This window comes from Sus scrofa, chromosome 7 (genome assembly GCF_054392235.1).
Source record: "Sus scrofa isolate SSC_HxYL_T2T_F1_AM1 chromosome 7, Sscrofa_HxYL_maternal_Yorkshire_Landrace_v2.0, whole genome shotgun sequence".
Classification (NCBI taxonomy): Eukaryota; Metazoa; Chordata; class Mammalia; order Artiodactyla; family Suidae; genus Sus; species Sus scrofa.
The window spans coordinates 53758108-53782332 of NC_139389.1; the positions used below are offsets into that span (position 1 = coordinate 53758108).

Here is a 24225-nt window from a genome sequence, read left to right on the forward strand (position 1 = left end):
TTATGTATTTGAAAAATTATTTTAAAGCCTCTAAAACTTTATCATTTTTTCAAAAAATTTTAAAGGCTCATAATTCTCTATAAATTTAAAAAGAGGAATATATGGAATAACTGAGGGGCTTATATGCTTTGATTAATATTTTCACTCCCTGAAAGAGATGGGAAGAATATTTTATGGACAAAAAGTTAGATACATTTTTAGAAGATTTTTAAAGTTAAAAAGTAAAGGCTTGCGGTTTTTTTTCTTAGTGAATTTGAAAAATATCTGAAAATGCACACATTTCTGGTGATTGATGTATAAATTGTAGATCTGCTATAAAATAAAGATATCCATATTACTATGACCCAGAAGAATTCCACTTCAAGATATAAATGTATAAACTACAGTCATTTTTCCTCAAACTTTTTTTTTTTTTTTTTTTTTTGTCTTTTTGCCATTTCTTGGGCTGCTTCTGCGGCATATGGAGGTTCCCAGGCTAGGGGTCTAATCGGAGCAGTAGCCACCGGCCTACGCCAGAGCCACAGCAACGCGGGATTGTTAACCCACTGAGCAAGGGCAGGGATCAAACCCGCAACCTCATGGTTTCTAGTCGGATTCGTTAACCACTGCGCCACGATGGGAACTCCTTTCCTCAAACTTTAATGTGTATCTATGTCACCTGGAGATCTTGTTAAAATTAAAATTCTAATTCAGTAGGTCTGGGGTGGTGTCTGAAATTCTACAGTTCTGATTATCTCCTAGGTGATACCTATGATGCTGGTCCAAGGACCAACTTTGAGTTGTGGCACCAGGTCAGTGGTGCTCGAAGCGTATTTCTCAGAGCAGCAACATCAGCATGACCTAGGGACTTATTAGAAATGTAAATACTTGGGCCCCACCCCAGACCTACCAAATCAGAGACTGTGGGTGGCCCCAGATATTTGTGCTTTAACAAACTTTGCATACAATTCTGACACATGTTAAAGTATATTAGGGTATATATAAAAGAATACAAAATGGCATTGTTCATAAAAGCCCCAAACTGGAAAAAATCCAAAATCTATCATAAAATGATATGATAAATAAATTATATATTTATACAATGGAAAACAGTTGGGCCTCTGTATCTGCAAGTTCTGCATCTGTAGATTCAGCCACCTGCAGCTTGGAAATATTCAGGAAAAAATAGTCCAGTAAGGTCCTAAAAGCAAAATAAACTTGCCCTGTGCCAGCAACTATTTACATAGCATTATATTATAGTCACAACTATTTCATAGCATTTATAGTTTATTAGGCATTATAAGTGATCTAGAGATGATTTAAAATAATATGGTTTGGAAAGATGTGTGTAGATTATATGCAAATATTATGCCACTTTATATAAGGGACTTGAGCATCTGTGGATTTTGGTAGCAGTGGGAGGTCCTGAAACTGTACTACACAGCATGCAAATAAACATACAACAATATGAATGAATGCTTGTGAACAATATTGAGCATGAGAAGTAAAACATAAAAGGATATTTATACATGATTCCATCTATATAAAATTCAAAACAGTTACCATATTTTTAGACAAGCCTACATCAGTGGTAAAACTCTAAAGAAAACAAGAAAGTGGCAGTCATAAAAGTCAGGGGGAGACTCACTTACCTCTAGCTAAAGTGAGGGGTGTGATGTAATGATGGGGGGCCCTGGAGGGCTGGTGAAATGCTTTGACCTGAGTGTGGTGGTTATATAAGTAATGACATGAATAGTTAGTTTGAAATCATTTATTCACTGTTAATTAATTTTATGTACTTTTATTTTACTTTTTTTGCTTTTTTTTTTAATGTCGCACCTGCAGCATATGAAGGTTCCCAGGCCAGGGACTGAATCAGAGCTTTAGCAGCTGGCCTATGCCACAGCCACAGCGACGGGTGATCCGAGCTGTGTCTGCAACCTACAGCACAGCTCATGGCAATGCCAGATCCCTAACCCACTGAGAAAGGCCAGGGATCGAACCTGTGTCCTCATGGATGCTAGTCAGATTTGTTGACTGTTGAGCCATGACGGGAACTCCCTAATTTTATGTGCTTTTAAAATTTGCAAAAATATAAAAGAACAGATCAGATCTATTTTATAATAATGTTTTTCTTTGTTAATGACTGAAGAATTATTCTAGTGAGAATTGTTGTCTACAAAGAGTTATTTCTAAAGCAAGTAGAAGTTCAGTGTAGTGTCTCATGATAGAACATTGGGAAAGTGTGTTGATGAATTGAAAAAATGTATTTGCAACATTTTACTATATAATATATATTGTTTGACAGTGATTGATTACAATATTAGAGTAATTAATACAGGTTATAATACAGGTTCCCCTGTATTATATTCTTGGTAAAACACAGCAAGGAGGCACAATTTACACGCCACAGTGGACATAGGATATTTATCTGCACTGCTTCTTTTGTGAAAATGAGCTGTGCTCCCCTTTACCATGTGGTTCTGGCAGGACTGCCATTCACAGTGCCATCCTGCCCTTATGAAGGGGGTTGTGTTGGTCATGTGATCCAGGCTTGCCTGGCCAGTCATGGGATCCTGTCTTTCTCTCCACAGTGAAGGTGGTCATGTGATCTAGTCCTGGCCAATCACAGGGCTCTAGCTTTCTGTCCACAATGATAAACTTTAATGCAGGACTAGTCCTTCTATTGGATGGGCCATATGGATGGTGCAAGTAAAGAGTTCTTTCTGTGTGTCAGGAATGATGATTTTGGGGACCATTAAAGACTCAACACTAAATGACCATGTTCCTTCCACTTGGAAGGAAAAGGCTTGATAACAGAGTTTCACAGCAAAGAACACAGAGTTAAACACTGTTGGAAAGAGAAGTATGATTTTATTTATTTATTTATTTGAGCCATATTTTAATCCTCTGGTCAAGCCAATAAATTATTGGTTTTTTTTTTTTTTAACGTTATTGCTTGAGATACTTTTGAGTTTAATTCCCAGTTTCTACAGTGGAAAGAGTCTTGGTTAATTTACAAGCCCAGTTTCAAATATTTTCATCATTCACAGTCTAAAATTGCTAGATTTCTTTATGTGCTTTGGCCTTTTGATCAACTTTTTCGAATAATAGAATTAATTCATAAATACTTATGCTAACGAAAAAAAGGTAAAACAGTACTTTTAGCTGTTATCATCAAGGCTTTAAAACAAGACTTTCCCGGAATTCCTGTTGTGGCTCAGCAGGTTAAGGGCCCCAAGTTGTCTCCGTGAGGATTTGGGTTTGATCACTGACCTCGCTCAGTGGGTTAAGGATGTGGAGTTGCTGTGGCTGTGGCATAGGCTGTAGCTGTAGCTCCAATGCAACCCGAAGCTGCACTGTAAGAAGAAGAAGAAAAAAAAGTCTTTCCAACTAGATAAAACTAGGAATTTCCTTTTTAAAAAAGATTCCTTCAGTTTAATCATTAAACATTAATTTTTACCAACCATTGGCAACATACTTTTTTATGCTCCTGAGAGGACAGGGCTGTTTTGGTCTTTAGGAAACATTCTGTGTTGTGAAAAAATTGCAAGTTTACTTCAATTTAGCCGTCATTCCTTCATTCTTTTGTTAGAACTCAAGCTTTATAAATTACTAAAAAGGTGAACTTTTGAAATAATCTAGGAGTTCCCGCTGTGGCTCAGTGAGTTAAGAACTCAACTAGCATCCATGAGGACGTGGGTTTGATCTCTGGCCTTGTTTGGTGGATTAAGGATCCGGCATTGCCGCAAGCTGCAGTGTAGATGTAGCTTGGATTCCAAGTTCCTGTGGCTGTGGTATAGGTGGGCAGCTGTAGCTCCGATTCAACCCCTAGCCTGCAACGTTCCATATGCTGCAGGTGCAGCACTAAAAAGAAGAAAAAGAAAAAAAAAAAAAAAAAAAAAAAAAGAAAGAAAAGAAAGGATCTAAATACTATTGTTGCTACCACTTATTCTATTCCCACCCCCAGAAATGGCCCATATGAACAATGTTGTGTGCATCAGACAAGTTCAAATACACACTGCAAGTGTGTATAATTTTTAACTCATGCAACCACATACTTATTTGCTTTTCTCTCTTATATTGTTAATCTTGGGTATTTTTCCAGGTTAATAAAACTGCTATTTAAAGAGCATACAGTATTGTTTTTTGGAAGCATCAGGATCTCCTGCAATGACCTTCCTTTCTGTAAAATAGAAATGGAAATGGAGTCATTGAACATCCCAGTGGGCTGCTTTCATCAAAGCCAAGCCTTCTCTGTTTCCACCTCCTACACCTACCTGCTCCCCCTTCATTCAGTACGTTCTAGAAGAGGACCAATCTCTGCTCTTGTTCACCCCTTGCCCTCCTTTCAGAAGACATTTGCAGGGCTCTGAGGTTGCCTCTGCTTTGAATACAGATTTCATTCAGAAAAGCTCCTGTCATGTGAGTTTGCACTGCATGTTTCCCATTGTGAGCAAAGAAAAATAGATTTAGCTCTAAAATCCACCATCTGTGTCAATATGTGTCAATACGTGATGGTGTAGATTTAAATCTGAGCACATGTGTGGGTTTTAATTCCAAGGCATCTCGAGCTGCAGTCATGGTTTTGTCAAGCCCTCCAAAGAGGGATCTTCCTGGGATCACTAAATCCCTTCTCAAAGTCAGCTGGAAACATCTGCCAAAAAAGACCTCTCTTGGGTAGATGCGACTTCCTGTTGGATGCGCAGGGTGAGTCTTTTTACACCAAAACCAGCACTGGGTTCAAGGCCTTTGAGAAAACGGTTACAAGTGAGCTCTTTTTATCTTGCATACCCCAAGCCCTTTCTTGAGGGCCTTATGCTTTATATTACGCCTGCTTGCAACACAAACATTTAAGGTGAGTTTTGGACCCCTCGCTGCCCCCACCTTGAAAAGATTCTTCCTCCTTTGAGCCATGATGCCAGGAATGTGGAAAAGCCAGTGCAGTTTTAATGGGATTAAACTCTATGTGTCCCTCTACCCCCAACCTCCTGCCTGGCAACTTTCTTGACAGCTTAACTAACAAGATAATATGCAACAAAGGGGACGTGTCATCCAGCGGGGCCTCCTCCTTACCTGGGGGGAACACACCTGGGCCAGCTGCGAGTGGCACAAAATCACAGGGAGCTGACAGCAATCCCCACACAGATCCTGTCCCCAGCTCCCTGGCTTTGTGCATTTTGGAGATGAAATTCAAACCTGAAATTTTAGCTGCTCAGAGTGATTGGATTCAGCAGGCACCTCCTGAGCTCGTGGTGGAAGTGCCAGAGGGGGAGCAAAGCCACTTCCCTGGTCTTTAATTCCCTTGGCCAAGAAAAATCAAAATCTGTCCGTTTGGCACATTTGCAAGGGGGGGAAAGGGCAATACAAATTTCCCTTAATAAAATAATGCCGGCTGTAAAGGAGCAGTCTTGCCGATGTCACTTGATGCCCTTCTCCCACAGGGCTGCCAGGCACGCGGCCAGGGTGTGGGCAAGTGCAATTGGAGGCATTAGTTCCACCACCTTAGGTATGGTGGCAAAATAATATTTGATAAATGAAAATAAATCCAGGCAGACACAATTTCCAAATAGTTTTTAGAAGTACCTGTCACTTCTAGACTCTCTTCTGAAGCGGAACCTGTGGTGAGCGAATCCATTTTACTGCTTCTTCCAGACAGAAAATTTCCGCGTGCCCTAAACGAATTCAGTGTTTCCAGAAGACGGGTGACAATTACATTTTCATGAGGCTCCGGGACTCTCTGTGAAAGCTCCTTTCAGGAAGTTCTTACTTGAAACCAGAGGGGTGAATGCCTGCACCCTCATTTAAGAAGCCCTAAGAGAGATGGGAACCCCCAAAGTATTGCCTCCCCACAAACAGGAGAGTTAAGATTCCAAATACAGGGAGCTCCCTTGTGGTGCAGTGGGTTAAGGATCCGGTGTTGTCACTGTAATGGCTCAGGTCTCGGGTTGCTGCCATGGCATGGGTTTGATACCTGGCCAGGAAACATCCACATGCCATGGGTCTGGCAAAAAAAAAAAAAAAAAAAAAAAAAAAAAAAAAAAAAAAAAATCCCTTTCACAGGAAGATACCCTTGTCTTACTATGAATAGGCTAAAGTTTAAACCCAAATGCCCCTAAGCCAGGTCAATGTGCTTCAGAATCTCCATTAAGGTGTAAAGTGCTTCTGTCTGATCCCATTGGAAGGGCAGGCTTTACTGCTGGAGAAGATAAAAAGGTGGGGATATGAAGGAAGATATAGCCTAGGGATCCACAGATAAATCTGATGTCTGACTATGTTTCCCACTTACATGTAATAGATCTAATATGATAATATTGGAAAGTTTGAACCAAGAGTCCTACTAAACAAAAGGTAGAGAAAGGGGGAAAATAAAGATATAACAATTTTTTTTAAATTTTTTTAATTTTTAAAACTATTTTTATTTTTCCATTATAGTTGGTTTACAGTGTTCTGTCAATTTTCCACTGTACAGCAAAGTGACCCACTCACACACATATGTATACATTCTTTTTCTCACATTATCCTCCATCATGCTCCATCACAAGTGACTAGATATGACCCAGTCACACATTCAATAACATGAAAATGGCCTGCAGGGGTCTAATTTGGCATAATTAGGAGCAGCCATCTTTTGACTTTTCCATGGTTTAGGTGCACTCTACCCGATAATATGAAGCCGGTTGCTATCATAGATGTGCTAGGAAAGTTGATTGCCTTAGAGTCACAAGTGGTGGAGTGGGGAGTTTCCAGGACACCTGTATTCCAGGTCCAGTGTAGTAGTTATGTGACCTAAAGTAATTACTTAAAATAGGATAAGTACCTGCTATGTCACTGGAGCCATGTTATACACATCTGAATATTCCGTCTAGGTCAGACTAACTAGAGAGCTTTAGTTTGCTCACAAAACATGCTTCTTATTGTGGGGGCTGCAGTTAATAATGTAGCAGAAGCAGTCAACCTTTCTTTCTCTCTCTCTCTTTTTTCTTTTCTTTTTTCTTTCTTTCTTCCTTTCTTTCTTCCTTCCTTTCTTTCTTTCTTCCTTCCTTCCTTCCTTCCTTCCTTTCTTTCTTTCTTTCTTTCTTTCTTTCTTTCTTTCTTTCTTTCTTTCTCTCTTCTTTCTTTCTGATAAATTATCCTCTGTTCCTCAGTTTCCTCAGATATAAGGTGTGGAGAATAGTGATGCCTAACTATAGAGGGTTACTTTGAAGATCTAAAAAGGAAATTCACTTTAATGTCTTAGAAGGATGCATGGCATATAGTAAACAGTAATCAAGAATCAATTTTATTAGAGGCAACATTGCAGCTTATGTCTAAGCACCTCGTGTTCCGGGCAGGACTGGGTGTGAGAATATAGGCTTCTCTGCTACCTCTTGTCTTTTTCTTGGTCTCTAAGCATGGGAATTTGGTCTTAAGATGATCTTCCACAGCAGAACATAGTGGAGAAGTATTAATGAGTGAGAAGCATTCCATTTCATTGAGGTGGCTGGTGACCTGGGTCACCCTGACACGAGTGATGGGCAGGAGGCAGTGGTCACCTTTTTCAGGTGGAAAACTCCCCCAAACATAAATAGAGGCTAGTCTGTGCCATCTTAAGAAACCAAACCCAGACAACTCAACTTGGAATGCCATAGGAGCCTATTGCCAACAACTGAAAGTCAGGGGGGAAAAAAATCCAAACAGGAAAAACCCGACCAAACAAACACAATGAAAACAGCCCCCAACCCTTGAGAAACAGATCTGAAGTAAGATGTTTTCCCCCATAGCTCCAAATTCTAGAAAGCCTGGCCTTAGTGGAAGGCATCAGAAGGGCAGTTCATGGTTATCTTGCACTGTAAACCTTTGAAAAATAAAAAAGGAACCCCTGGGACTCAGACTGATGATGATTGATAGAAAGAAAGAGGAAAGAGTGCTTAGAGCAGGAATTATTTACCTGAGTTCCCAAACCCATAGCAGATGGGTGGATTGAATTCAGGGGGTTGCTGACAACTCTAAAATTATAAGCAAAATTTAGTGGATGTATGCCTGCCTTTTTGTGAAAAGGGTTTGTGACTTTCATCTAATGTTCAAAGAGGTCTGCGACTTCAAAAGGGTTAAGAACCCTGGACTAAAGAACAGTATACCTAGATTTATAAATAAAGATCATTATCTTTTTTATCTTCATGTTGCACAAGAAAGTTCCAAAAGTACCTTACAATAACTTGGCTTGCTGGCAGAAGAGTTTTGTTGATTCTCATTTTCTTGAGAGCCAACAAGGACTGAGTGAGTGGGTGGGACCTGGGTCTCTGGCCTCCATTGAGGACTTCAGTTTGCTCTCTTGTGTGTTGACTGGCTCTGTCCTAGACTCTGGGCAAAATCATCCAACAGTGGCCATAATTTTAACCTGAAGGCAATCTGAGTTCTCAGAATCACTTCACCTTTGTTTGGAGCCCTCTCTAATAATCCTGAGGAAGCCGCTGGCTTAAATTTTCCTTGCAATTCATGTCTTAGGCTTCACCTTGAGACACTGTGACTATCCTCTTCCCCTGGTCCCAAAGACGATGGGGTGAGACCATGAATGACTCATCACAACCCATTCCTGTCCCGGAGACCCACTAAGAGCAAGTGAGAAAGGACATACTTTACACGAAGTGTCTTATGTTAGATGTAGTATGGATGACTTTCCTTAATATTAATACCCGTCATTAATGAAGCTTATTTTGATTGTTCCAAGTACAATACAAAGCACTATACAAGCATTTTCCCATTTAATCCCTATAATGACTCTATGAGATCGGTATAATTATCAGTTTGCAGAAAGTGAATCAGGGCTCAGAGAGCTTCGGTAACTTGTTCAGTGTAACACAGATAGCAGAACAAAGTTGAAATGCATGTCACAGTCTGCAAAACTTCAAAGACTAGGTTTTCAACCACTAATTAGCAGTAATAAGTTATTTCTATTAGTGTAAAGTATCCTACAGCTTCGCTTATCTCTAGTGTATTTTGAAAGACATGGAACTGTTTGGCTTAAAAGGATCTTCTCTAAACACAAGCTGCCCTTGATTGAAGAAAGGACACCTCCTTCTGGACTTTGACATTGTGAGCTGTAAACCCAGATGCTGAAAGATGGGAAACATGAGTGAGGGAAACTGACTGAGTGGCACCCTGAAACACTGGCATGGATGCTCTTTGAATTAGTAGGGATCATGTTTAACAATCAACAGAAGAGCTGAAAAATTGCATCTTAAATAAGTAGGGTTTTGATTTTCACATTTAACTAGAAAATTTGAGGTGGGCAATCTATGGCTCAGATAACTCAAATGTGCCATCAGAGACCAGCCTCCCATCTTTCTATTTCACCACCCTCAGCTTGCGGGCTTCTGTTCTCATGGTCATAAAATGATGGCCATTGTGTTTATGTTCCAAGAAGGAAAGGCAAAGAGCAAACAGAACACAGAGAGCATGCTGCCAGGTCTGTTGCCAGAGCTAGTCCCATGGTCATATCCAGCCTGGGGAAACTGGGGATGTGACTATTGGGACTAAGCACATCATCTTTCAAACAGATGTGGGGCTCTGTTAACAAAGAAGAAGTGGACTAGAGGTGCTAGTAGACAACTACACAGAGCAACAACATTTTGGAAAGGGAAATAGCCTCAAGGCAATCCAGCAGAAGCTCATGTTTTATACAGCTGCAAGTCAGGGCTGTCACATTATTAGCTATATCACCCCAGCCTCATAAACCCTGGGAAAAAGCCTACAGGGGACCTGCATATTGTATGGCCCCAGGTTGCATGTGGAGTTGGATACAAAGGATTCATGAAAGAAACTGGGCTCAATGCAATTCAGTTATGCAGGGGCTTGAATTCAGAAGATCCAGGTTCAAGTCCCTCATCTGCCATGTGCTATCAACTTGACCTTAAGCAAGTCATCAACCTTAAGTTCTTCATGTGAAAGCGAAGATGATATTATTACCTAAGTCCTGAGTTGCTATGAGGTTTAAATGAGATGATATGTGCAAAGAAATTTAAAGGAAAGCCGAACATAAATACTACCTATGATGATGACGGTTTTTATTTGAATAGTGCTCAACTTGTTGCAGAAGTCACTTCATCTTGATAAACTGACCTTGAAGCCCTTTCTCAGCACAGAGCATACTGCTGTGCATTGATGTTACAGAAGGAGAAGTCTGTAGGTTTGCAGTAGGCATCCTTGGGGTGCTGACATCCCACAGTCTGTTCTCCCATCAGATTCTCCAGAATAATTCCTCTTTGGAACTCAAGGACATCTTCAGGGGCCTGCCTCTCCAAGTCCTCCACAGACCTTCTGCTCCGCAAGATTCCATGACACTGCACCATTCTAGTTCTCTGGTTCTCCAGCTTTCCTTTTGTGGTTGCTTTTTATTTGTTTTTTTTTGTTTTTTTGGTTTTTTTTTCCTTGTTTCTTCTCTTTCATGGACTCCTTTCCTTCCACTAATGCCTGGAAGAGATTCCCAGGCTTGGACTGGGTCTCAGCCACGACTCTTCTTGACTGATAAGCCCTACGGGTTAAACTCAGCCACATTTATGATTTGTTCAGTGGGTGGATGACTCACTGATTTGTCCGCAGGGGTCAGATCTGTGTCCAAGCTGCAGAACCACACACCGGATGGCTTACTGAGCATGTCTCCCAGGGCTGTTTTAAACCACTGCAAATGCAAACTATTCGAAACAGAACTCTTCCACATTCTGTGGATCTGGTCCAACCTCTATATTCTCAATTTCTGGGAGTCCTCCCATCCACCAAGGTGTTTAAACTAGAAGCTGCCTAGTCAGGCTTTGTCTCTTTCTATTTTTCTCCCACATTCAAGCACTTATGGAGTCGTATGTTAGCTCTCACATTTTTTTTTTCTCTTTGTTACTATAACCACTATCTCATATTTTTTTTCTCTTAGTCACTATAACCACCATTATTATTATTATTATTATTTGCTTTTCAGGGCTGCACTGGCAGCATATGTAGGTTCCCAGGCTAGGGCTGGAATTGGAGCTGTAGCCGCCAGCCTATGCCACAGCCACAGCAATGCTAGATCCAAGCCTTGTCTGCTACCTATACCACAGCTCACGGCAATGCTGGATCCCTAACCACTGAGAGAGGCCAGGGATCGAACCCACATCCTCATGGATACTAGTCAAATTCGTTTCCACTGAGCCACGACAGGAACTCCTAATCACCACTATTGATATAGAGGCTCTGGATGCCTTCTGCGTGGAATATTTTATTATTTATTATTTATTTTATTTTATTTTATTTTATTTTATTTTATTTTATTTTAATTTTTTGTTTTTTTTAGGGCCACACCTGCGGCATACGGAGGTTCCCAGGCTAGGGGTCTAATCGGAGCTGTAGCCGCTGGCCTATGCCACAGCAACAGCAATGTGGAATTCAAGCCACATCTGTCTGTGACCTACACCACAGCTCACGGCAACGCCGGATCCTTGACCCACTGAGCGAGGCCAGGGATCGAACCCACAACCTCATGGTTCCTAGTCAGACTCCTTTCCGATGCACCAGGATGGGAACTCCTGGACTATTTTAATAGTTTCCTATTTTACTACTAATGCCGTTTTGCTGGTTACAGCTGCTGGAATAAGGGTGAGCCAACAAAAACGAAACCGACTCAGTCCCGCCTTCACTGAGAGCCCATTGGCAGCCACTGTGGTACCCCTCACGGACCGTTTCCACCACTCGCTTCCCACCACAGGGGCTTTAAGCTCAGGGCATCCTTGAGGTGTACGAAGACCCTCTCACAGGGAGCCTCTCTCTTTTGTCCTATGTGCACATTCATATCCCACGGCTTCACATCACCTGTATTCCTCAGTCTTGGGCTCAGTCTCATGCTGTGGGCTGTACTCCTGCCGTGTATATATGCATATTTTTGTCAGAGAGTTTAGGTAGATTATTTTCATCTTAGTGAAAATATTTGGTAGCATGTTTAACACTCAAGTGGCTTAATTGAGGTCTAAATGTATGAAGACCTTTTTGGGGGGGTATTTTTTTTTTTTTTGGTCCCTCATATTCTATAAACTTTGCATGTAACATTCCAAAGGAGAGCCAGGTAAGAACATGACAATTAGAAAAGTGATCAGAATTCCTGAGTATTTACTTGGCCTCCGTCTAGATTTTTTTCCCTTCCTCTGTTATAGCAGAACCCATTAGTATCAAGGGCTTGAGCCGTTCAAATGAGTTACTCTGTAAGACTGTGGGTAGGGAAAGTATGCCCTTTGATGTTCAGCTTCCTAAAAGGCACCTATACCCTCACTCCACAGATGATGACATCACCCCTTTGTGCTTGTGTAAATGGGCTGGATTAAGGAGATTAAGGAGAGAGTGGGTCAGAGGTAAAAGTGACTAAGGGGCAGGGCCCGGGAGGCAGCAAACCCCTCCTATCCTTTGAAAACAGTCATCACTCATGCCTTCACATGTATCTGGGGCTGAGAAGCAGGTACATTTCTGAGTTACAGCCTCAGCTCTGGGCATGATTCTAGCAGAGGGAGGATAAAGATCACAACCTCCTGAGGTCTTATTTACCGCTCAGTTGAAGAGGAAGGCGAACTATACAACCCTTCTCACAAGAGGATACAAAGAAGCACATGACATGGCTTTGCAGAGAATGAGGGAGAAGGATGCTACCTAAACTTCATGGCTAAGTGCATGACATATTAACCCTCTCCCTCTTCAACTGGCACATATTAACCCTCTCCCTCTTCGACTGGCATTCGCATGCTAGTGGATAGTTACAGCTTTCACTTCAGGTTTTCAGATACCTAGAGCAAAAGGATACACATTTTATAACATATATAAGAATGTGAGCTTTATATATTATGTTTGCTAATTTTAAAGTTATCAGAATGTATAGCTATTTCTTTCCTCAATAAAAATGTTACTATCTTTCCTCAACAGAAATGTTATTGATAAATGTTACATTATCAGTTCATTATTCCAGCCAATAGGATCTGTGGGGAAAAAAAAAGGCAAATCTATCTGCAGCATTTTGAAACTCATCAATAGCTATAGGATGAGTATAAACCCTTTCCTCTCTTTTGTTTTGTTTAAACAGTTCAGTCCTTGTTGCTTGTCTAAAAACCACCTGCTTTCTGGACTTTATCTTTCCATGCTTACTTCTCCTTCCCACCCATCTATACCATGAATAAGTAATATACACACACATATACACAAGCACCTAGGCACACATCTTACACAAGAACACACATGTACACATGGGCAAACATAAGATATAGCTGAAAAAAGAAAACAGTATAAAAGTAAACAAAATTTTATTTTATTATTAAGATTTTTATTTTTTCTATTATAGTTGATTTACAATGTTCTGTCAATTTCTGCTCTACAGCAAAGTGACCAAGTCACAGATATATATATATACACACATTCTTTTTCTCATGTTATCTTCCATCAAGTTCTATCACAAGTGACTAGATCTAGGTTCCTGTGCTATACAGCAGGATCTCATTGCTTATCCACTCCAAATGCAATAGTTTGCATCTTCTAACCCCAAACTACCAGTCCATCCCACTCCCTCCCTGACCCCCTTGGCAATCACAAGTCTGTTCTCCATGTCCATGAGTTTTTTTCTTTACTGTAGATAGGTTCATTTGTGCCATTTATTAAATTCCAGATACAAGTGATACTTGTCTTTCTCTTTCTGACTTACTTCACTTAGTATGAGTGTCTCTAGTTCCATCCGTGTTGTTGCAAATGCCATTATTTTGTCCTTTTTTATGGCTGAGTAGTATTCCATTGCATATATATACCACATCTTCTCTATCTATTCATCTGTCAATGGACATTTAGGTTGTTTCCATGTTTTGGCTATTGTAAATAGTGCTGAGATGAACATAGGGGTGAATGTATCTTTTTCAATGAAAGTTTTGTTCAGATATATGCCCAAGAGTGGAATTGCTGAGTCATATGGTATTTCCATATTTAGATTTCTGAGATATTTCCATACTGTTTTCCATAGTGGTTGTATCAATTTACATTCCCACCAACAGTGAAGGAGGGTACCCTTTTCTCTACACCCCCTCCAGCATTTGTTATTTTTGATGTGTTAATAGTGATGGCCATTCTGACCAGTGCGAGGTGATACCTCATTGTAGTTTTGATTTGCATTTCTCTAATAATTAGTGATGTTGAACATTTGTTCATGTGCCTATTGGCCATCTGTATATCTTCTTTGGAAAATGTCTATTCAGGTCCTCTGTACATTTTTCAACTGGGTTGTTTATTTGTTGTTGTCGTTGTTGAGCTATATAATTTGTTAGTATATTTTAGAGATTAAATCCTTGTCAGTTTCATCCTTTGAAACTATTTTCTCCCATTCCATAGGTTGTCTTTTTTTTTTTTTTTTTTTTTTTTTTTTTTTTTGTATGGTTTCCTTTGCTGTGCTTCTTGCAAAAGCTTGTAAGTTTGATTAGGTCCCATTGGTTTATTTTTGTTTTTGTTTCTGTTGCCTTGGGAGACTGACCTAAGAAAACATTTGTAAGGTTGGAGTAAGAGAATGTTTTGCCTATGTTCTCTTCTGGGAGTAACAAAAAAATAAAAAATAAATAAAAAAAACAGAGGTACACTTGGACACATACAAAAGGGTGTGCACACAGTATGAGCACAGGTACACTCATGGGTGCACAACACACAAACATGGGGACACCAGAAATACACACAGGTGCACACGTGAGGACACACATGTGCATACATGTGGGCATGTATCCATACACAGGCACATATACAACACAACACATGAGTTCACACACACATACACTGATGGGGCTACACAGACAGACGTCCAAAAATACACACACCCTACACTCTAGCTCCTGCAGATTGCTCCTTTTTCCTTCCTTATGTCTCACTCCAAGCAGTAGGATGGTCTTTCATTCGGTTTGTGAACTAATCAGGCTTCTTGCTTTTCCCAAGGGCACATTAATGCTTCTCTCATTTTAGCTGATTTGCTAAAGCAACTGTATCTCACCCTCACCAAGCATATAGAAGCCTTCATCACAAACATTTGTCAGGAAGCCCCATTTGAACTCGCCATTCTTTAGACATAGGTCTTTCCAGAGGGTCATTTATAATCCCGTGTGGGCTACACATTGCCCTAGACCAGCGATGTCCAAAAGAAATACAATGAGAGCCACAGACGGAAGGCACAAGTATCATTTAAATTTTTCTAGTACCCATGTGGAAAACAAAACAAAAAAGAAAACAAGTAAAATACATTTGAGTAAGGTACTTTATTTGATCTATTACAAAATGCTATCATTTCAACATGTAGTCACTACAAAGTTATGAATGAGACTTTTACATGTCTTTTGGATGTACACTAGTCTTTGAAATTTAGTGTGTATTTTACACTTAGCGTATCACAGTTTGGACTTACTTCATTTCAAGGGTCAGTAGTCACAGGCAGCTGGTGACTTCCACATTGGGCGGTGTGGCAAAGATCCTCTCTGGATCAGAAGGGCCGGTACAGAGCCAGGCATTGAAATCTGGGGAGCTTAGAGACTGATGCAAATTTTAGCAGCAAACCCAGGGTGTACCTTTTGCAAGCTTACCCAATGCTTTGTTCTCCTCTCCCTAATTTTTAAATGTCATTTTGATATATTTTGCCTTGCCATACTACATGCCTTTTTATAAGGCATTTTAAGTCCTTTTTGCTTCATGGTTGGTCACTTAACAGAATGGAAGACCAACGGAATTCCCATTGTGGGTTAGTGGTAACGAACCCAACTACTATCCATGAGGAAGTGGGTTCAATCCCTGGCCTCACCCAGTGGGTTAAGGATCTGGTGCTGCCATGGGCTGTGGTATAGGTCACAGATGAGGCATAGATCCCATGGTGCTGTGACTGTGCCATAGGCCAGCAGCTGCAGCTCCAATTTGACTCCTAGCCTGGGAACTTCCATATGTAGTGGATGTGGTCCTAAAAAAAAAAAAAAAAAAAAAAAAAAAAAAAAAAGAGAGAGAAAAAAGGAAAAAAAGGATGGAAGACCAAGAAGATACTCACATTCTTCCGTATCCCTGCAAGACGCCATATTTGTCTCCTAGGAAGGCCATTACTGGGTTTCTCCTTCCCAACTCCTGTCTAGGAGCCCTGTGCTCTGTGTAGTCCAGGGCTTATTTTATAGTCCTTCCTATAATAATAGAGAGACATGCACCTACAAATCACTGTGATGAGCAAAATCAAGCAATGAAAACTGTAGGACTTTGGGGAAAAATGGGGTTAGGGACACAACATGCCAAAACTCTGTTAAGTGACTCAATAACACCAAAAAGATGGAAACCTAATGAAAAGAGCAGGGTTGTTTCACACATGCAAAATGGCTAAGAAATACATAAATGCCATCAACATGACATTGGGCCTTGAAAAAGACCTGAAGTTTTCTGTGGGAGTGGTGGTCTGATGGGTTCAGCTCGTGAGATATGGGAAGTGGAGGGAGAAGGGCTAGCTGGAGTCAGGGAAAGTTGTAAACACCAGAGGATGAAGCATGTGGTTCAGAATCTGCTCCTTGACCTGACAGAGGGATATGTGTTTAGGGTTGGATGCGTGTGTGTGTGTGTGTGTGTGTGTGTGTGTGTGTGTGTGTGTGTATTTGGATATTCAATTCATCCCATCTGGGTGCAGGTTTTTTGCAATCACCTAGTGTTTCCTGCGGCTGAAATTGCACATAATCAGATGCGAAATTCTTGTTATGCTCAAATCATCCCCTAATATAACAATCATTAGAGCAAATTCATCTTTTTGAAAATAAGCCTGATAGCATAACTGACTGTAGCTACCTCTACGATCATATTTGCATCTGTTTTCAGTTGCTTTCAGGCAGGTCCTAGCTCTCTGGTCTAAACTGTGAGTTCTTTGGAGGTGAGAATCGTGTCTCATTTTTGTTTCATTGATCCCTCCCTGGTCCAGTGTCTGACCCATAGCGAGTAGTCAATGGATCATTCAAATTTGGTTAATCTGGAGTCCCCATCGTGGCGCAGCAGAACTAACTAGGAACCATGAGGTTGCAAGTTTGATCCCTGGCCTCGTTCAGTGGGTTAGGGATCCGGCATTGGCATAAGCTGTGGTGTAGGTCACAGAAGCAGCTCGGATCTGGTGTTGCTGTGGCGTAGGCCAGCAACTGTAGCTCCGATTAGACCCCTAGCCTGGGAACCTCCATGTGCCATGGTGTGGCCCTAAAACGCAAAATTAAAAAAAAAAAAAATTGTTAATCTAAATGATGTTTGTTTTCTTTCTTTCTTTTTTTTTTTTGGCCTTGCCTGTGTCATGTGGACGTGTCCAGGCCAAGGATCAAACCCTCGCCACAGCTGTAAACAGAGCCACAGCAGTGACAATGCCAGATCCTTAACCTGCTGTCCCACAAGGGAACTCCAATCTAAATTATTTTTGACTGCCTCCTATTAAAATTTGAATTCCTCTGGTACAAATACCACATGGTCACGTACATCTCCAAGCCATCTTCCTATGTGAAATTTGCTCAGTTCAGAATCCAACACATAGAAGCATGTGCAGTGAGAATGCTCATTCACCCACCACCCTCTGCAGTTCCCTTATCTCCAGCTGAGAGACTTAGCCCATCCTAGGAAAATGTCAGTGGCTTAGTCAATGGGCCCAGTGTCTTTACAGAGCAGACTGAGGGGAGCCAAGCAGGCCCAGAGAACAATGGTCGGCATTGTTCTTCCAAGTCTTTCTCCCAACATGGAAACCCTTCCAGGCTGCTTTCCAGGTCAGGACCAAGCCCTCAACAGCCCTATAGAAATGCTTGTGCTCAGGACCAAGGTAATAAAACTAGTGAAAACAGCATTCTTTTCCCATTGGCGAGGCCAGAATCACTCCTCACCCTGGGCACATGGGCGAGTGAAAATTCGAAGAGAGAAATTAGAACATCAGGTCATTGACCCACCCTGGAAATACCCAGTGGAGTCCAAGGTCCTTCCTAGAGAGATAAATTGCATAGATAAATAGAAAAAGAGATGAAAAACCCCAGCCAAATCCAGATAGATTGCTTTATTTTGTTTGCCTAAGACCAAAGTGTTTCTCACTTTTTAATTTATGGTTTTGGTGTCTTACAAAGAATCTGAATATCTGTCCATGTGTCATTGCCCTCTACTGGATAAACTGGGTAATGTCGCTTCACTCTTTTCCTGGTATTATATCGAACAATAGCTCCTACTTGCCTACATGTGGTCTTATCATTTGTCAAAATGTTCTTAGACATAGAATTTGAATTCATTCTGATAATAGGGCTTTGAAACGACTAAGCTATTTTCGTTCCCATTTTACAGATGAAAAAACTGAGGCAGAGAGAAATGTATTCATTGAACACACATACTTCAAAGGAGCTAAATGCAAAGAACTACGCCAGGCAATTTACAAAGATGAATAAGATGGAATCTGATCTCCAGGAGCTTATGATATATTGCAGGTAAGATATATATATATACACATTTAACTACAAGGAAAATAAAATTTGTGTATATGAATAAATGAAACTAAGGTATATTGACTGCTCACTCTATGACAGGTGCTTGCTTATTTTTTTCCTCTTAAGGATCTTTTGGGGATGTAGTATGTGCCCTGTTTTACAAATGACAGAATCAGGGTTGGGTACATATAAGTCATTTGTCAGATGTGTGAAGCAATAAAGCATTATGAGAAAGAAGAAGAGAGGATTGGCCAGTGGTGCCAAGTAAGCAAGGCTTCATGAAGGTAGTGGCATTTGATCTGGGGCCTGAAAGGTGGGCAAAAGGATGCAGATGTTCCAGAGAACCTGTGTTCATGATTTGAGGAAAGTGCGGGGCGCACAGCTCCTGCAAACAGAGTGGAGCTCAGGCTGTGAGCAAAGAAGTAGTCCTGGTGCAGAATGTGTGTTTGAAGGAAGTCTGCTGGGAGCAAGAGGGAAAGCCAGAGTCCTGGCTCCAGCTCAGCGCTGGCAGGAGGCAGTGGTGTGAGCACGCTGAGGCCATAATGTTGTCTTTTACGAGCTTACGGATGGATATGGTCGCAGGTTCATGGGAGGCTGGTGTGGGAAGCGCTCCTGGGAGTCAGGAAGGAGTGTCACGTAATGAGGGGAAATCAGAAAATCATTCACTGTCACATTAGAGGTTGCTGAACTCTGGCACCTCCTCTTGCCTTGAAAAACCTGGACCAACAGCCTAAAAAGCAGCATGAAAAAAATCAAAACGAAGACACTGTAACAAATGAAACAGGGCTCTCTTTGTCCTTCGAAGGTGATGACAAGCCTCGTTGAATAAAGGACCTAAGTGATTTTTGCTTAGAATTTTCCTTTTATGCCTGACAATTTTGCAAGTCCTCCAGAGTAAACCCTCACCATCTTCCACGTATTCTGTTCCCAGTAGCCTCCCTGAGAGTCTCTGGGACAGGATAAATGACAGGGGCTGCAGAGAGTTCTCAGAGCTTACCCATGGCCCTGCTGCTAGAGGACGAAAAGGGTAGGGCTGGGCGTTGGAAAGATGCAGAAGGAGCAGAAAAGCTAAGTCAGAATACAAGAATGGTCTAATACTTTGCAAAGGAAACACTGAGTTAGAATTTTTTTTTTCCTCTGAAACTTTTCTGCTATGACTCCTCCAAGATCTCGAGAAAGTAAAGTAAGCAAGAATGAAAGATGAGAGAAGGATGGGGCGGGGGAAGGGAGATAGGAAAGGAGGGAGGGAGGGGGAAGAGAGAGAAACGTACATACATACAACAGAGGCAGAGAGAGATAAAACAAATACAGTCATATAGACAAAAATAAACCTTGAGTAATCATGACATTACTCTAACTTTTCCTAAAGGGTAGCTTCTTCTATTGACTCTGTGTTGACCATCAATAAACACATTGGCTAAGACAGTGCATTTTCTTTATTCCAGGCACACTTATTAAACATATTTCATGCCTCTTCATTTATTTATTCTATTCCAAGAATCAATTGCATACCTCGTAGGTGCCAGCAACGGTCTTAAGAGAGGGGGAAAACAAAGATAAGTAAACTAACCCTCTTCCCTTAACCAGCCCAGAGCCTTTGTCTTGCCACCTGATGCACAGAGGAGATGCACATAGGAGATGGATTGAGTGGCATGGGTAGTGTCTCATCTTGGGGAGGGCTGGGAGCACCAGCACAGCCTGTTCACTAACCTGACAACTCAGTACTTTGTGACTCTTTGCCCTTGTTGTAACAATCTATCCACTAACTTTAGGTCTTGTCTGTTCTTCTCTCTCAAGCTGCTTTAGATGTAAAGTTAGCTTGTTTATTTGGGCTTTTTCTTGTTTCCTGAGGTGGGCTTGTATTGCTATAAACTTTCCTCTTAGAACGGCTTTTGCTGCATCCCATAGGTTTTGGAGTGTCATATCTTTGTTGTCATTTGCAGCTAGGTATTTTTTAATTTCCTCTTTGATTTCCTCAGTGATCCATTGGTTGTTTAGTAGCATGTTGTTGAGTCTCCACGTGTTTGTGTTTTTTGCAGTTTTTTTCTTGTTGTTGATTTCCAGTCGTATAGCATTGTGGTCGGAAAAGATGCTTGATATGATTTCAATTTTCTTAAAGTTACTGAGGTTGGATTTGTAGCCCAGGATATGATCAATCTTAGAGAATGTTCCATGTGCACTTGAAAAGAATGTGTATTCTGTTGCTTTTGGATGAAATGTCCTATAAATATCTATTAAGTCCATCTGGTTTAATGCTTCATTCAGGGCCTGTGTTTCCTTATTGATTTTCTATCTGGTTGCTGTAAGTGGAGTGTTAAAGTCCCCCACTATGATTGTGTTATTGTCGATTTCTCCTATCCAAAGCTTTGAGTTTGGGAGAAGGAAACATGCTATTGGCATAAAAGACAGGAAAGCAGCAAAGTCCAGGTTCCTGCCTCTCTGGCTAAGCAATAAACTTGTCTCATCTTCAACTCTCCATCACCATTCCCATCGTTGCTGTCTTTATTATCAGCCGGACCCACAGAGGGGTGGCCACGAGAAAGAGATTCATTTATTGTTCAGTTACTGACCTGCTGAGTTTCCTCTTTCCATCCAGCCTCAGACCTGTTTTGAGCCAGTTGTTGACATTGGGGTGGGAGGCAGTTGAAGCTGCACTGGGGCCTCATATCATCAGGAAAGGCGACCTGAAATGGGCAGGGCTGGGTTTATCCTTTAAAGTAGAAAAATAAATGAGCTTGGAATAGCAATCCCTCCTTTGGGGGCTCTTCACCACCAGCAGTTCTGTCTTCGTTTCATAGAAGTGGTACTCAGTTCACATCATGGAAAAATGTCTAAGCAGGGTAAAGTTCTGGGGAGGTCACAAAATAGGGTATTTTCCTGTGGTTTGAGCAATTTGTCAAGAACAAAAGTGGATAGAGGAGAGTTAGACAATGACACAGAGCTAAATTTAACATTTCTGGAATTTGGAGGAGGGGTAATTCTTTTAGAAATCCACTGAAAATTTCCAGAATTGTTCCTATCACCAAACTGTACACAGACCAACTTCTAAATTGTCTATTCAATTAGGACTTCCCAGATTTTGGTTTTTGAATCTTTTAAAAGAAAATGTTAGACTTCTCATTATGACTCAGCAGGTGAATGACCTGACATTGTCTCCGTGAGGATGTGGGTCTGATCCCTGGCCTTACTCAGTGGGTGAAGGATCCTTCATTGCTGCAAACTGCAGTATAGGTCGCAGATGTGGCTCAGATTTTGGCATTGCTGCTGGCTGTGGATGTAGGTTGGCAGCTGCAGCTCTGACTTGACCCCTAGCCTGGAAACTTCCATATGCTACAGGTGCAGCCATAGAAAAGAAAAGAGAAGGGAGGAAAAGGAAGAAGTCAAAACAATACATGAGGAACTGACAAGGAACACCAATTCTGAGTTTACTTTTCTAAAAAAAAAAAAAAAAAAAAAAAAAAAAGGAGTTCACAAATAGCAATAGCTACTATCCACTGGCATCATCGCTTCCTGATGGACATTTAACATCAAAAAAGAGGGAGTTCCCGTCGTGGCACAGTGGTTAACGAATCCGACTAGGAACCATGAGGTTGCGGGTTCGGTCCCTGCCCTTGCTCAGTGGGTTAACAATCCGGCGTTGCCGTGAGCTGTGGTGTAGGTTGCAGACGCGGCTCGGATCCTGCGTTGCTGTGGCTCTGGCGTAGGCTGGTGGCTACAGCTCCGATTCAACCCCTAGCCTGGGAACCTCCATATGCCACGGAAGCAGCCCAAAGAAATAGCAAAAAGACAAAAAAAAAAAAAAAAAAAAAAAAAAAAAAAAAAAAAAAAAGGAGGAAGGAGACAACTTCATAGAAATGGATAGTCCTTTCAATTTAATCTTTTTAGCTTTGCCAAAATGTCACACCATTGGCTTTGTGATTTTCACTGTGGAGGAACCAGGGACGGGTCATGGCAAACTGGCTTCAGGTTTACCCAGCCTGCAGTAAACCCTGGCCTGACTTAGAGATTCCAGTGATCTGGAAGGAGGCTGTTTAGTGCTGGGAACTGTTCCACACAGGTCTTCCCAGATAGGACTCTGGCTGCAGGACAGGTGGATTCTTGGATAAGAAACTCTGAACCTCAGGCTCCTCATCCATAAAATGGAGATCCTGAAATTTGCCGTGGGAATTATCCTGCCTGTTCAATCAGCCCATGGCCTGAGACACCAAGCAGAGGACCTTGTGAGATTAATTCCTTTATCTGCCTCCCATTTTTATTTTATTTTTAAAAAATTTTTTATTGATTTTTATTTTTTCCATTATGGTTGGTTTACAGTGTTCTATCAGTTTTTTACTATACAGAAAAGTGACCCAGTCTCCACACACACACACACACATTCTTTTTCTCACATTATCCTCCATCATGTTCTATCACAAGTGACTAGATCCAGTTTCCTGTGCTATACAGCAAGATCTCATTGCTTATCCACTCCAGATGCAATAGTTTGCATCTATTAACCCCAGACTACCAGTCCATCCCACTCCTTCCCCCTCCCCCTTGGCAACTACAAGTCTATTCTCCAAGTCCATGCTTTTCTTTTCTGTGGAAAGGTTCATTTGTGCCGTATGTTAGATTCCAGGTATAAGTGATATCATATGGTATTTGTTTTTCTCTTTCTGACTTACTTCACTGAGTATTAGAGTTTCTAATTCTATCCATGTTGCTGCAAATGGCATTATTTTGTTCTTTTTTATGGCTGAGTAGTATTCCATTGTGTATGTATGTGTGTGTGTATATATATATTATTACATCCTTTATATATATATATATACACACACACAAAGGATATATTACATCCCATATATATATATATATATATATATATATATATATACACACACATACACATATATACATACATACATACACACACATATATATACATACATATATATATATATATATATATATATATATATACATCCTTTGTATATATATATTACATCCTTTTAATCCATTCATCTGTTTATGGACATTTAGGTTGCTTCCATGTCTTGGCTATTGTGTTTAGTGCTTCAATGAGCATACAGGTGCATGTGTCTTTTTCAGTGAAAGTTTTGTCTGGATACATGCCCAGGAGTAAGATTTCTCAGTCATATGGTAGTTCTATAGTTAATTTTCCGAGGTACCTCCATACTGTTTTCCATAGTGGTTGTACCAATGTACATTCCCACCAACAGTGAGGGAGGATATCCTTTTCTCTACACCCTCTCCAGCATTTGCTATTTGTTGAGACTTAAATGTAAGACAAGACACCATCAAACTCCTAGAAGACAACATAGGCAAAACATTCTCTGACATCAACCATACAAATGTTTTCTTAGGTCAGTCTCTCAAGGCAACAGAAATAAAAGCAAAAATAAACCAATGGGACCTAACCAAACTGACAGGCTTTTGCACAGCAAAGGAAACTGTAAAAAAAAAAACCCCACAAAAAGACAACCTATGGAATGCCTCCCCTTTTTTTACAAAAGACCGGAACAATATTCTTTTTATCCCCTATAGCACCTGGTGGAGTACTTAGGAGGCACTCAGTAAAGTTTTTCCTGGATTGAATATTTATGAATATGACTCACAAGGTAGCGTCTGTTACAGATCACCTTGTTTAGTCAATGCCCCTTACCTTGACCTCCTTACAAATTCTATGCACTTTTCTGGTTAAGGATGATACCATCCATTTTTTCTACTATCAATCACCTGTTATGGCACCTGGGACAATGCAGGTTACATCCTAAAGGCTCTATAAATACTT

General features: G+C 40.9%; 1 protein-coding gene across 3 annotated transcripts in view; it reads left to right on the forward strand.

Annotated features, from left to right (window-relative positions):
- LOC110261709 (uncharacterized) overlaps positions 1-24225 on the forward strand; it is a 551822-nt gene that overhangs the window by 402945 nt on the left and 124652 nt on the right. For all 3 annotated transcript variants that reach the window (XR_014810259.1, XM_084968319.1, XM_084968320.1), the window contains exon 4: positions 18295-18434. The gene's annotated coding sequence lies outside the window, so the exon portion shown is untranslated. The remainder of the gene's footprint in view (positions 1-18294; positions 18435-24225) is intronic.